The sequence below is a fragment of the Hibiscus syriacus genome, unplaced genomic scaffold (genome assembly GCF_006381635.1).
Source record: "Hibiscus syriacus cultivar Baekdansim isolate YM2019G1 unplaced genomic scaffold, ASM638163v2 tig00110458_pilon, whole genome shotgun sequence".
Classification (NCBI taxonomy): Eukaryota; Viridiplantae; Streptophyta; class Magnoliopsida; order Malvales; family Malvaceae; genus Hibiscus; species Hibiscus syriacus.
In genome coordinates, this window is record NW_024062745.1 from 2733778 (window position 1) to 2749200 (window position 15423).

The window sequence follows — 15423 nt, forward strand, 5'->3', positions numbered from 1 at the left end:
CTTTTTGGTTGTTATCTTTAATTTTAATTTTTTATACATTATTATTTTTAACATTTTTATGCTTTTCTAAAATTTTTAATGATTTTTTATAAATTTATATTTTTAATATTTTATAATTTTATACATACTAAAAATATATTTTTATGATTTTTTTCTTATTTTTGTTATAATAAATCAAATTATATAATTAAAGCTTATAATATGCGCAAATTGTAATTTTACTCTTTATATTGAATTTGATCATTTTTAATCTTTGTACTTTTTATATTTTTAATTTTTTTAAAAAAACAAACAAAATAAAAAAATAAGTTTATAAGTAAATTTGTTTATGAATTCGAACAAATCAAATATACAATTGTTCTCTTAAATGAATATAAATTTTTGTTTATATTTTTTATAAACTTAACAAATTAATGATATATAATTAATAATGAATACTTCTTACTCTACTCGTTCACAACTATGATAATAATCCAATAAAAGTTAATTTCTTCTAATTCATGGATTTGGGGAAGGTGAAAGATTTTTAAATACCTTTGCATGAGCGATCATAAGTAAAAAAATGGGAAAATAATTTAGATGGTGAGTTATTATTATAAAATTATCCGATTAAAACAAATAATGAAAGATAGAGAAATTCCGCCATTGGAATTTTGAAGAAAAGAAAATTGCAGGCCAAGAGCATTTTATCACACATTAAGAAATTATTGAAAATGAAATTATTTAAATTTGTAAATTTCAAACTTTGGTACAGATGATAATCAGCTACACAATTATCTTAGACATTGAATTCACTGGAAAAGGGCACGGTGGAGATGGAACCTGGACTGCACCTTCAAGCATCATCGACACTGTCTTCATAGATGGCCTTAACAATGGCTCATCTTGCACACACCAAATCGCCACTTTCAATTACATCTCCAATCTCCCCAGATCCTTTCTAGCCTCTTCGTCATTTTCGACGAGCTTCTTGATCATCCCTTCGCTATAGCAGTCGTACCCCGATTTTCATTAATATCGCTTCTTCCACCATCTCGAATTCGACACATTTCCTGCAACATATGATCTCCAACAGCATCACTCCGAAGCAGTAAATGTCTACCTTGACCGTGACCGGGGTGTTTCTGAACCACTCAGGTGCGACGTACCCTTTGGTGCCTCGTACCCTTTGGTGCCTCGTACGCCAGTCAGCGTTTGAGTTTTGATGTTGATCAACAGCTTTGCTAACCTGAAATCCGATATATTGGCTGTCAAGTTATCATCCAAGAGTACGTTTTGTGGTTTGATGTCGATCAGAGTGGACTCAGGATAAAAATTCATGGGTTACACAAAAAAATTCTTATAAATTTTTTTAGGGGTTGCACAATATCAAAGGTGACACTTGTATTAATTAAAAAAAATTAACACTAAGTAGACAATTTTGTTACACAAAATTTTTTTTTCTATAAGAATTTAACTGAAATATGGGGATTCTACCTAAAAATCACAAAAAATATATATAAAAATACTAAAATAATATCATTTGATCAATATTCTCACAATTTGAGCGCTACCCCGGGTCCGCCCCTGGTCACAATGGATGATCTGTGTGCTGCATTCTTCATACAAGTATGTGAGGCCTTTGGCGATCCCGGATGCGATTTGCAGTCTTTGTTGCCAACTCGGCCTTAGCACTCTGAAAAGGAAGCTCAACAACGAACCATTCGACATGAACTCATACACCAGAAGCCTATGTTCATCATCATCACAATAACCGAGTAGTCTCACCAGATTCTTGTGGTGAGTTTGGCCAATCACCTTCACTTCGTTTTGAATTCCCTTTCACCTTCCTGTACGACCTTTTCTAATTTCTTCACGAAGTTTCCGTGACTCGATGACAATTCGCCTTTATAAACCGTGCCGAAAGCCCCCTTTCCTAGCTGTTCTTTGAATCCGTTTGTGGCTCGTTCAACTTCTCTGTATGTGAATGAACGCAGATTATGTCTCGAAATCTCTTCTGCTACGAACGGTATTATCCGCATCTCGAAGTCTTCTTCGGTACAAGCAAAATCATATCGACGAAATCGCGGCGAACGACGTGAAGTTGAAGATTGCAGAGGTGCCTAATTAAACTGAAAGGATCAAAAAGGTTTATTCTGATTTTCGTCACTGGGCTGTGGAGTGTCGGGGCTTTTCCTAGAGCCATTTGACTTTGGTACCTTAAATAGAGCTGTTCTATCAATGGCTTGTCTGTTAAATCTGGACTTAAACTGGGATCCTGTAAAATTGCTACCGCACAAGAACAGTCGAGGAGGCAAGATTGCCTGCATTCCAACTCGGTTTTCGGGTGCAGTATTCAATAGTCACTGCAAGGGAAATCTGCAAACGATACCCGCTCGAATTCGAACCGATCAGAATCAATGGTGGAACCATCCGTCTAGCCGTATGCTATTATATGCTATTATATCCACAAGGTCCAGTTCCAAGTGTAGCCGTATTGTCGACAAATCACCGGGAAATATCATCCGGCGCAAACCACAAGACGGACCAGCTTCTGCCGCCACTCGGGTTCTTCGGATAAGAATAGAGCGTAAAAACTCCATCAAAACCAAGCGTTGCCCGGTAGTAGTTCCCTGTATCATTAGTAGCGCTTCAGGAACTCCATAGCTCGTTGTTTCCGGGTCCGTAAGAACGAGACGGCCGATTCCGGTAAGCTCCACCTTCGAATTTCGAACAGCTGCAGCTGGACTGTGTTTATTGCTATTAGCACACCACACAATGGTGCTCTCTAGCACCTTAGCATACCAGATTGCGAGAAGGAACGTATGTTCTTTGCCCGGAATGGGGCGAAATCCCCAGAAGGCGATTGCCATGCCGCGGATTCTCCATTGGCAGATAGAAAATCTCCGACACTTACGTTGTGTTGAGCATCAAGGGTTGTGAAAATACAAGGGGTAGTTATAAAGATGAGCCGGAAAAGATGAAGATGACAAAGTGGTGAAGACATTGGAAATTTAACCTTTAAGAGACTGAATTTGATAGTTCCTGAGGAAGAAGGTACTTTAAAAGGGCCCGAAACTCGTTATTTTCAAAGGAACAACTTCGGCCTCCACTTCACCTAAAACGACTACCAACGTCGTGAAACGAGGTCGAAACCTTTCGGCTTCGTGGCTCTGATCTACCTCCGCCGATCATGCAATCGAAGAGATTTTAAGACATACAGTTACTTTCCTCCCCAAGCCTTTTTCCACCTTTGGGATCTGTCATCAGAGGCTCCCATCGCCGGTGAGAGGCTTTGGCCAAATGGTTAACCTCTCCTTTGTTTTTACTTTTTTTTGTTATCTTCAAATAAAAAAATGAAAATTATATTTTTTTGGTATTAGTTTGAATAGGAGAATATAGAAAATAAAAAATGGTTGTTGAAAGATTATTTTTATTGCTTTTTGTTGAAATCAAGAGCCCTTTTAGATGTTGTTGTTGTTGGGTTTTATAGAGAACCCATGTATAGATCAAACAAAAAAATTGATTGCATCTTGCTTTTGCCTTGCTTTGCAGTTGCATGTGATTGTTGATGGAGGACTGCCGTAAGTGACCAGTGGATCAGACGACGGTGCAGGCGTCCGTGGCAGAAGACCGACATGTTAGGCACTGGTACAGGCAGTAGGGCAGCTGGATTTCATAAGATATGTCCTTGCTTTTTGACTTTTTTGTAACTTTTGTAATATAATAATAATAATAATAATAAAATGGTGATTTCAATTGCCCTCTTTGCTCATTGCTTTGAAACGAGAATGGATCAAAGACAAAAAGTGCCATTTTAGGCTTCATTATTCTCTGCGAGTTCTTCTCATTACGAACTCTTCGTTTTCTCTTCTCCTTGTGTGATGGACATCTCAGGCTGAACAAGCTCTTTTCATTATGAACTTCTTCTCCCTTTTGGATAAGTTCTTCTCATTACGGACCTTATTCTGAAATGTTGATTCATCTCCTTGTGTGACGGATGTGCCGAGTTCCAAATAAGTTCTTCTCATTATGACCTTCTTCTTCCTCGTTAGACGAGTCCTTCTCATTACGAACCCTTCTTCTGAAATATTGATATATCTCCTTGTGTGATGGACGTGTCAAGTTTTGAACAAGTTATTCTCATTATGAACTTATTCTTCCTCGTTGTATGAGTTCTTCTCATTACGAACCTCTCTTCTGAAATGTTGATCCATTTAAAAATTCATTTAAGAACATCATGTCAAGAAACCTCTGAAAATCAAACTTAATTTCTTTTTTTAAAAATCTTTTGAAACACCGTGTTAATCTTCAAGAAACCTATGAAAATCAGACTTAGTTTCTTAAAAAAATCATGTTAGTTGGGTAACATGCCCCTCTTCAAAAATGATGATTGTTCTGTGTATTGGGTTCCTCAATTCTTGAGGTTCTACCACTCTTAATGTAATTCCCTCCATTTGAGGCTTGAATTCTGATTTTTCGTTTCTTTCTCTTATTTCCTTGGAAAATATATAATATTTATGTATATATGCATGACAATATGAATGCAATTAAATGTATCTAAATGTAATGCATGACTTTCTTGAATGCATAAATGTTGGTCATTCTTCTTCTCGCATCAAAGTGGAGGCCTCAATATTCCTTCACTTGATCATCTTTAAATGGATTCTGCGTCAATATCGATGTAGCAACTTGCCAGCTCAGGTTTGCAATCTGATGGGGATTAGCCTGATCATCTTGTGGTATTTGTTTTCTATCTTCATTTCGAAGGAAATGTTGTAACATCCTCAATACCGGATTAGTGATCAAATTGTAAAATTTTAGAATTTGGTGATTAAAGTAGAATAGTTGAATAGTTCAATGATTTATGTGGAGATATTTCCTGAAAGTTGTTAGTAATTATTAAAAGAATGAAAGGAAAAATGGTCAATTGACTTAGAAATGATAAAAAATATATATATATATATATATATATATATAGGGGGAGATAAGATGAAGGAGATATTTTCTCCACTTCTCTTCTTCATCTTCTTTCTTCTTCCTCCTCCACGTGAGAGCTCAAGCAAGTTAAGATTTCTTCGTTGTTGATTATTAGCTGAAATTTAAGTTGGTTTTGATCCTTAGATGATAATTAAGCTTAAGGAAAGCTTAATTTGTCTTAAAATCAAAAGATGAAGAAGTTATGAAAGATTAAAGAAAATGGGTTTTTAAGTGAATTCGTGGAAAAGAGTTGATAAGTTGAATTTGAAACTAAATTTGACTTGTCATAGGTGTGAATAAGAAGTTATAAGTGTTAAATCAAAGTTTAGATATCATGGAAAATTTGGTATGATTCTTAGCCTTAAGAATTTGATGAAATATGAAAGATTATAAGGTGTTGGAATGATAGGAATTTGTTAAAGTTGTTATAGATGAATTTAGTAGAATAATAAGGATTTTATACATGAAAATTTGGGTGAAGTGTTGATGATTTTCGGATGAAATAGTCTATTCTGGGCAGGTGCATCGATGCACTATAAGTGTGTACCGATGCACTAAGATAATTTTTGAAGGTACATCGATGCATTAAAGGGTGCATCGATGCATTAAAGGGTGCATCGATGCATGGGAATTTCGAAGCTATTTTGTGTACCGATGCACCCATAGTGCATCGATACACCTGTAAAGGAAAAATGAAATTTTGGTTCATTAAATGAGCTTGAGTTATTAACATCAAGTTATAAGGTTTAGGCTTTTGATAATCGTATCGGAATTTATGTTTATGTAGATATTGAGCCTAAACAAGTTCAGGAACAATAAAATAATTAGTATCGAATCAAAGCAAGGCTAAGGTGAGTGCAATTTAAATTGTACTTATGTGATTGATCAAACATTGGCTTGTGATGAGCTAATGATAGAGTTACTATGTTAAGAAGTAACTTATAAAATGTTATGTGATTACTATGTGTGCATTAGTACATAGAAATGGATGTATGTTATTATATGTTACAAGATTTACATGCTTACGTGAAAATGTAACATATGATATATGTTACTTGATATGCCATACAAGGTTACATGAACAAATGAGAAATGATAAAAGCCATATGAAATGATCTATGTGAATACATGCATTTGTGATACGTATTATATGATATTAGATATATGTTTACACATACATGTGGTATGTGACAGAAGAGAATGAACATGTGATTATGAGATCAATGATTACACGTACATGTGATACGTGACTGAAAAGAAAAGATATGTGTTTATAAGAGAAATGATATGAATAAGTAATGTGAACTGTTATAAATGATAATGCCCATGTTATATGATATGAGAGCTAGGGGTATAGTTGGCATGCCAAGGGTTGAGGGTTTACCTATGTTCTTCGGGAAATATGGACTGTTTACCTATGTTCTTCGGGACATATAGACTGTTTACCTATGTTCTTCGGGACATATGGACTGTTTACCTATGTTCTTTGGGATATATGGACTGTTTACCTATGTTCTTTGGAACATATGGACTGATTACCTAGGTTCTTCAGAATCTATGGACTAGTCCTTTGGGACAATTATACGAGCTGTGGTGACAGATAATACTGCACAACCTCAATGTACTCACATACTTAAGTTCTCACTAGTGTACATGGGCTAATAAAGAGATTAAACAAATATACTAAAGGTGATATGCATATGTGATTTATTATATGGAATAAATTACAGGATTCATGTATTGGTTATATGAAAGCATATATGTTTTAGTTATATGAATTGTATTACATGAAGTATATGGTGTTAAGTGTATTTCTTTATGAAATGATATATGATGTGTATAAATGATAAGTATATGATTATATGATAAAAGGTATTAATAATAATAATAGGATAATGATAAGGAAGAGGATAATCATATGTGTACATGTGTGGATTTGATATATGAATAGAAATATGATAATATATGTGCATGTATGTAATTTAATATATGAAATGTTTTATGATTTTTATTATATGTTTTATATGCCTCACTAAGTTAACGACTTAGCGTGTGATTGTTTCATACGTAGGTTCCGAGAAGAGGACGATTGATAAAAGTTATGCAAGACAGGTCAGTTCCTCCTTTCCAAAGATCATATCAGAAAAGAAATGTATAGTATGTATTTTGTAATAAGGATAATGATTGGCATGTAAATAAAGGTTTAAATCCGATATGTTCTAATCAGTTTGTAAAATCATATGATAAAGTTTTGTAATATTTTAAACGTATTTATGAAAATGTAAATGTATAGTAATGAACGGTTAAATTTTTACGAGTTTTATGAACGTTTTACGAAAGTCACTGTAGCAGTGCATCGATGCACAATTTTGCTTCGAAGTTTTAGTGCATCGGTGCACTATAGCACTGTTTATTGTACTGTTCATGGTACTGTTAATACCAATAGTACTATTCATAAGTACGTATTTTTTCAATTTTTATAATAAAACATAATTTAATAGTATATTATTGTATTTTCTTAATATGAGTTCAAATGTTTTGATATTTTATAAGAATATTGTTTTAAAAGTCAATGTGACATATCGAACTCGTATTCGGGTAGGGTACGGGTTAGGGTGTTACAAATGCTTTCTCTCTCGAATTCTTGTTATGATCAGGTATATGGAACTGACGACATTTATCGTTGACTCGATCGTTCAATCAAATTTGTTTCTCAAGTCTCGTCTTTCAACTGAAGCATGAATGGCCTGTTTCTCAAGGTAAGCTCTTTTTGTTTTCATCTTTTGACCTTAGCACTCCAAGTGGTAATGTTCACACTCAGGGTCTTCTTGATCTCAATCTTGTTGTCTCTACATGATCGAGATTTTCTGAGAATGTCCCAATGCGGGACCTTCGAGAACCAATATTTGATTTTGAATGATTTGATTATCATTTCATTCGTCAAAAACCACATGCTATCATGTTGGGTAAACAGAAGTGATGCCACATGTTTTCCTTGTTCTGGTCAAATAGTTTAGGGGTTTTCCCTTTCTATGAGGTCTTAAAAACAAATGGACACTTAAGAAGTGACCAATTTTCTTTGATATAAATTGAGACATCAGGAAATCTTGAGGTAAGTCATGCCCCTTCTTGTTCAATATGTTGTTTGCTTCTTAACTGATCATTGATGTTGATATCATCACAAAATTGTTATTCAAAAATCTGGGGACATCTTGATTGTTCCCCATCATTTATATCTTTACTTTAACTTCTGTTTGTGACCATGCTTCTTTGTTTGAGGCAGAATGAGCCTCGTCCACTTCAAGGACCTCTTTCTTGAGAGATTATCAAATTTGAAAATGTTTTCCTTCCTCTTTTGTGAAAAAAGTTTGATGCATAAGTTTTTTTAAATGATGTCATTTTCTTCATGCTCACAATCAAAGAAAATTTCAAAGCAAGAGTTCATTAAATATGAAGTAAGTCAAATTCTATTTTAATCCTTCAAAAAGTATATCTAGTTGATAAGTGTAAAGATTAATGTTGATTTAAGGCTTAGGTTGACTTGTAGAGGTAGAGTGTTTCAGGTTGATTTGGATAGGTAATGTGTTTTAGGTTGGTTTCTTTGGTTAAGGTCTAACTTTCTTGATTCTGGTGTCCATTGATTTGATGAAGTAGTTGTTATGCTTATCTTCGAAAAATGTTCATTAGTTCTCATCCCTCGTGAGCGTCTTTGGGTTGTGCAGTGCTTTATCAAGAGATGTATAAGATCATCTTCTGTGCAGTAGTTGACAATCTTCGTATTCGAGTGACCTTTTTAGGTTTTCAACTCGAATTTTCCTTTGGTTTCAATATATCATCTATAATTTTATGTCTTGAACCCTCCTTTTGTTATTTTTCCCTATCATGCATTAAGGATTTTAAAAACTATTTTTTGTAAATAAAATTAACTCAGTGGGGCATAATGAAATCTGAAGATAATATCTCACTTAGAAATCCATATATAATTAAAAGGGACTTTTCGAGCACGTAACGTAGGCTAGGGCTCACGGTTATGAAAAAAATGGATAAATAGGCTCAAACAAGTGTTTAAGGGTGATCGAACCAAGGATCAACTTGTGCTGGCATCTTCAATCTTACTCTGCCTGATTTGAATCTGCTTACAACCATTTCATTTTCTTCATTTTCCTAGATCCCTCTAGATTACCCTTTTTGGGTTTTCACCCTAGAGTTCATCTCCATCTCGCTATGCCATTGCATTTTGATCTTCTTATTGAATATGGATCTTTGAACTTGTCGTATTTGATCAACCTTGTGGTCTGAGGATAATTGAGTCACTCGTCTTGAAGTATTTGATATGTTTTCTTTCTTATTTTTTTTTCATTTTTCTTTCTTTTATCTCTTTTTTGCTTTCTTTTCTCTCTTTTTTATGTTTTTATTCTTTTTGTTATATCTTCTCTTTTTTCTCTCTGTGTTGTAAACTTGATTTGATCTTTGAGCGCTTTGTATTTGGTCCACCTTGTGGTATCTTGTTATTTCTCATTTTATTTCACCATGACTTGCCTCTGTACCAAAATCTGGATTGATGGCTTTCATTCTTGCAAGTAAATTTCATTCACCTTGCCCCTCGGTGTGGAGGGTGATCCTTGGTTAGGGTTGAATCAGAAGAAAAATAATATATGCTCAAGTGGGGACAACAAGGGATATATACATATATATAGGGATAAATGAAAGAAAATCGTTCATCATTTCACACACAGAGGTCCTTGTGAAAGAGGTATCCTCATGGGGATGAGTATTCAGGAATAACTTTATTTATACAAAAATAATGTAATTAATGCATTATAGAATTATTTTAATTATTCCCTTTATTTCTTATTCTTCCATTCACTCTTGGTATGCCCTAATTACTCAAGCTTATCTTCGAAAAGTCGATCCATTATACGTCATCTCGCGTCTCTTATAGGAATGGTTCATGTACACGCGAACATCTTGTATTATATACCTCCAGGTTTTACTAAGGTTGGGAAATACATGTTGGTTATGTGTCTAGGAAGGGAAAGGTGTGACTTTGAAGTCATAATTATGGAAAATGTAATGTTATGGAAAGGTTAGCTCCATCTGTGGAGGTAAAAGTAAGGATTTGGTGTCTCTCAGAGGATAAGGGCATGACTTCAAATTTTTAAAGGGAAGTGATGTCAGGGTTCATGTTTTTTGGTAACGAGCATACATTATTTCTGGTAACGAATCAAGTAATGGTACTTTCAACTTTGGACGGGATACGAAAGGTTTAATCTTGTCGCTTGTCAAAAATCTATAATTAATAAGAAGTGAAATAACTTTTAAACCATTTGATATTCAAAGAATTACAAGATTAAAACTTGATTTATTACTCATAACCTTAAAAATGACATAAGTTCAATCATTAAAATATATTAAGAAAATAAAGAAAGAACAAAACAGTTCAAACATGACAATACTAGTGCAATAAGGTTTCGCGGTGGATGTAAGAACTTCTTAACTGGCATCATAATGTCTCATTGTTAAAGGTTCATGCTCTTGGGTCAATTAAATTTTGGACCTTTCTCTTTAGTGTCCCACAGATCTCAAAGGTATGCCCCAAACTTCATATATGGTGTTAACATCATGTCCATGGATCTCAACTCTTTTCTAGACACAAATAGGACGACTTTAATTTACCTCAAAAACTTCTATCACAAGATTCTCCGCGAGTTACTCCCATGATCCTTGATTAATGCATTTTGAGATGCAATGTCTATTATGCAATGTATGATGTATAGATGTGAATGCAAAGATGCACATACGAATGAAAAAATACAGAAATTGGAATGCAAAATGCGAGATGCAAATGCAACAAAGGAATCACTCCAAAACTTAATTGTTCCTTGAATAATTCTTGAGAGACCGAAAATGTCTCGATACACTGGGGAAGTGAAAATATGGTCCATCTTCAAGTTGTCAAGCTTTTACAAGCATTTGGGTAATGCATCGTCTTTCATCAGATTTAGGTATATTGAAAACCTTCAAAGCTTCTACTTCGTCTCCTACATTTAGAAATTTATCGTACAGTTCGTGACATTCAACTATTGGCTTCAACATCGTATCTTCTTGAGTCTAACTTGTTACCTATCAGGTAGATGTCTGGCTTGTCTCCTTAGTAGGTAGACTATCTCTTGACGTTACTTGGTCTACGTAGAGAATCTTTGAAATTTGTCTAACCCAATGAAAGGCATTGTTGTGGGCATTGTTTTTTATGAACCTTCTAAAAGATCAGTTATTCCAGGGATCATTAGCTTTGAAGGATATGCCATGTTCATGAAAAAATACAACAAAACACAAGACAAGATAAAAAGAAATCAAGTTAGTAGAAACAAGACAAAAATAATCAAGTTAATTAAAATGATTATTCAAAGAAATGTAAGATTAGAAAAAATAATTAAATACAACTCAAAGTTGAGACTAAAAAATAAAGCATACAAAGGAAATTAAGAGTCTTAACCTCATGCGTTCTAGTTATACTAGGTTATCCACGTGGCTCTAGCAGGGTAGGTTTACTAAATTCTCTACATGAAGTCCAGTTCTAGCAAAGGTTCCCAAGTTGTCCTTACAACCTTCTAAGGTTAACAAGGACTCTGATTCTGGCCCATTATAGACTTCACTACAACAAAACAGGTATTTTGCGGCATTTTTTTACCTATAGCGCGTTTTTAAACGCCGCTAAAAACATATGCGATGTTATGAAAAACGCCGTTAAAATAGCGCCGCTAAAGTTAGCGGCGTTTTTTATAAAAAAAACGCCGCAATAGGAGTTGTTATTTAGCGCCATTTTTAGAAAAAACGCTGCAGTAGGTTTTGAGATGTAGCGGCGTTTTACTTAAAATCACCGCAATAAGTTTTGATATTTTGCGACATTTTTCCCAAAAATACCGCATTAAGTTATGTTTTTTAGCGCGTTTTTCCTACAAACGCCGCAGTCGGTTTTATATTTAGCGGCGTTTCTAGTATAAAAACGCCGCTAAATGAATGGTATATTGCGGCGTTTTATAGTATACAAACGTCGCTAAATGTTTGGTATATTGCAGCGTTTCTAGTTTACAAATGCCGCTAAATAACACAGGATTTATCAATTCTAAAAATAATACTTGATTACCCCAAATCTATTTTTTTAACCTGTTCCATTATCCAACAAACAAAACAACTATAACATTAAACTCTATATCCATAACAAACAACATCAAATCTAATATAATAAATATAAATTTTCATTAACATAATATAAGTTCAGTTAAACAAGTTTCAATAACATTAACAGAATGCTCATAACATACATAAATGAGACTACGATGGTGGATTCTGAGGTTGCGTTTTCTGTATTATTAGCATCATATCATTGAGTCGTTTTTCAAATTCTTCACATCTCTGCTGATATATTGCTTCTCTCTGTGCTACCGCTGCTTCTTTCTCTGCTTCCGCTGCTACTCTCTCTGCTTCCCTTGCTTCATTTTCCGCCTTCAAGTTAGCCATTTTTTGATCCATCTCAGCCAACTTTTCTTTTAAACGACTAACTTCGTGGTTGGAAGATCTAAAATGTGATGACATATACTGTGATAAGCTGATCCAAAATATTTGGTGGGAGTAACGAATGATCCTTGACAGCGCACCCGACCATATCTTTCAGACCCAAAACGTCATTAATAGCTTGGTTTTCAATGCCATCATCATTAACAAGACCTTGACTCGAAGCAGTAGCATGATACTCCGCCTTTTTCTCTCTCAATTTTTCCTAATAATAAAGTGAATAATTAATTAAAATAAAAAATGTCATGTTACAAATATAAATAAAGTCAGGTAAATTTAAAATATCTACCCAATAAACGTACCATAATTTATGCAGCGTCAGCAGTCATAGGAGTGCCATCCTTCTTCGTATGTGTCATGTCGAAGAGTTGGATTCGACCAACTTTAGAACCGGATGTATTTTCCTACGTTGTACCATAATATAATTACTATGAGTTAATATGTACATGAAATAAAAAAGCTATTTCAATATCTATAATACCTCCTCATGAGCTATACAAGCAAAGCTCTTTGATCCAGCCGTGTGCGTAAACTTTTGTTGTTGCCTGCTAGCAACACCAACATGCTCTCGGTCCTACAATGTCAAACAATCACTTTTAATGATGATTTACACATAGTTACAATTATTTCTGAAAAATACATCATATCTGTCCTTTTTTTGAACTCCAAAATCTGACTGCATCTTCCTATTGGTACCTGACATTCCTGGTGGGACTGTTTGCAACTTCTCTTCATGGCTGAGATCATTCTTGAAGTATTTCTTCTTTAAGGAGCTCTTGTGGTCCCTCCATCTCTTCCCTAACGCTTGCTTCACATAATCGTCAGAGACCTCTAAAGAAAATTTTCCTATACAGCAAATAAGTGTGCACCGTAAGTATAAATTAGTATTGAATTTCTATAGAATATCTATTATAATGACATTATTACCTTAACAAAATCCAACGCTTGATTTTTGTTACTATCAGGCATTTCGTGCCATGAATCGTAATTGATCGGTAACAGATTCGCATTACGTCCAACTATGCCTAAGTAACCTGCTAGAAGGCGTGATTCTGGGCCAATAGGTTGACCGACATCATTTCTTGAAACTTTGACACGATGTCCAGGAGGAAGTTGGTATAATTCCTTCAAAGTTGTACGTCCTCGAGTCTTGCGCTTTCCAACATTTTCAACTATATAATAAATTATTAAATGTCAGTTTTGAAAATGAACAAAGTAGTAAATAATGTTTCAAAGATTACTTTTAATTTCTACTTCTCCTTTTTATAGTTTCAGTAACTTCGGAAGACTCATGTGCATTCGATTCCTCGTTATTTATTTGTTCATGGTTTTCAGAAGCTCGAACAACCCGCAAATCAGTTATTTTTCTCCTCGGCATGATATCTATAATAAACAAACACAAAAAATAAAAAAAATAAATTAATTAATGAATATAATGAAAGACAACATGTTAAAGGATATAACATTATAAATAAATAAAAAATGAAGATATAAAATCGTACAAAAGTCTTATGTAATGTCAGTTGTCATAAATATCTTCATCAACGTCCTCCCGAACCCATTGAAATTGTGTTGTAATAGTGATAGTTTCATCTAAGTTTTTTGGTAGTAGAGGTAAACATTCTGATCTTGTTTCAATGTCATCTCTACTTCATCCCCGATGTCTATCAAGTCTCTGGGAGTATTTCAAAGCACAACATACCAACCGTCATCCATTGGATCGTGACAATAAAATACTTGTTTCACTTGAGAAGAAAATACATATGGTTCATCCATCAAACGTTGACCCGTGTGAATTAATCGAGAGAAATTCACCATTGTAAACCCGAATTTATCTCTTTTTATACATCTGTTTACATCAACCCAGTCACACCGAAACAACACAACCTTTCGTTTTCCATAATAATCTAACTCAATAATGTCCGTAAGATTTCCATAATAATCGACCTCTCCCTCATGCGGATTATTGTCCCTTACAGTAGCATAACTTGTAGTTGACGAAGTAACTACGACTCCATAATTTTGTGTCTTCCTTAATCTTTCACGAGATTTCGTGTGGAACCTGAACCCATTAATGAGGAAGGCATTATATCTTTTAACTACTCTATTCGGACCTTGAGAAAGCCATTTAACTTCATCACTAACCTCTCTCCCACTCCAAACCTATTACACATGAATGGTGAATTAATTTGCATCGATGTACTTATAAAAAGCAAGACATATATAATTGATAAGTGTTCCGTAAGATTTAGTTGCTTACCGTCTGGCCTAACCATTCATGAAAAGTTTCTGTAAATAACTTATGTAGTTGTCGCTGATTTAATGATCGGGAGCGTGCTCAAGATCTCAATACTTCTTTAAACTCACTATAAAGAATATTATGTTGTTAAAAATTGATAAATAAAAGATAAAGAGATTTCATTAGGATTGGTCCGAAAGACTTACGTGCGAAAGGGATCTATTGAATCGTGATGGAAAAGAACATATCGGTGTGCTTGTACCCAAGACGTGTAATCTAAGTGTGCAATTTCAACTTTCCCTAATGGTTGACCATAACTTCCAAACAAATAATGTTGAGGTAAGTCATCAGTACTTAACACATCATTTCGATTTGGTCTATTCCATCTTGTTTCAACATCTTCCAAATATCTAGAGCAAAATGTCATGCATTCCTCTGCCAAATACCCTTCAGCAATTGATCCTTTCGGATAATGCTTATTACGGCAACAAGACTTCAACTTGCCCAAGAACCTACACACAAAACAACATACTACGTAAATACATTTAAGTGAGAGGTATAATCAGTAGTAATTTGAAACGTGTAATTCAATTAACACCTCTCTATAGGGTACATCCATCGATAGAAAACTGGACCACCAACTCTTGCTT

At 34.4% G+C, this 15423-nt stretch overlaps 1 pseudogene; it reads right to left on the reverse strand.

Annotated features, from left to right (window-relative positions):
• Positions 1 to 765: 765 nt before the first annotated feature.
• Positions 766 to 2309, reverse strand: LOC120126489 (annotated as a pseudogene).
• Positions 2310 to 15423: the final 13114 nt, after the last annotated feature.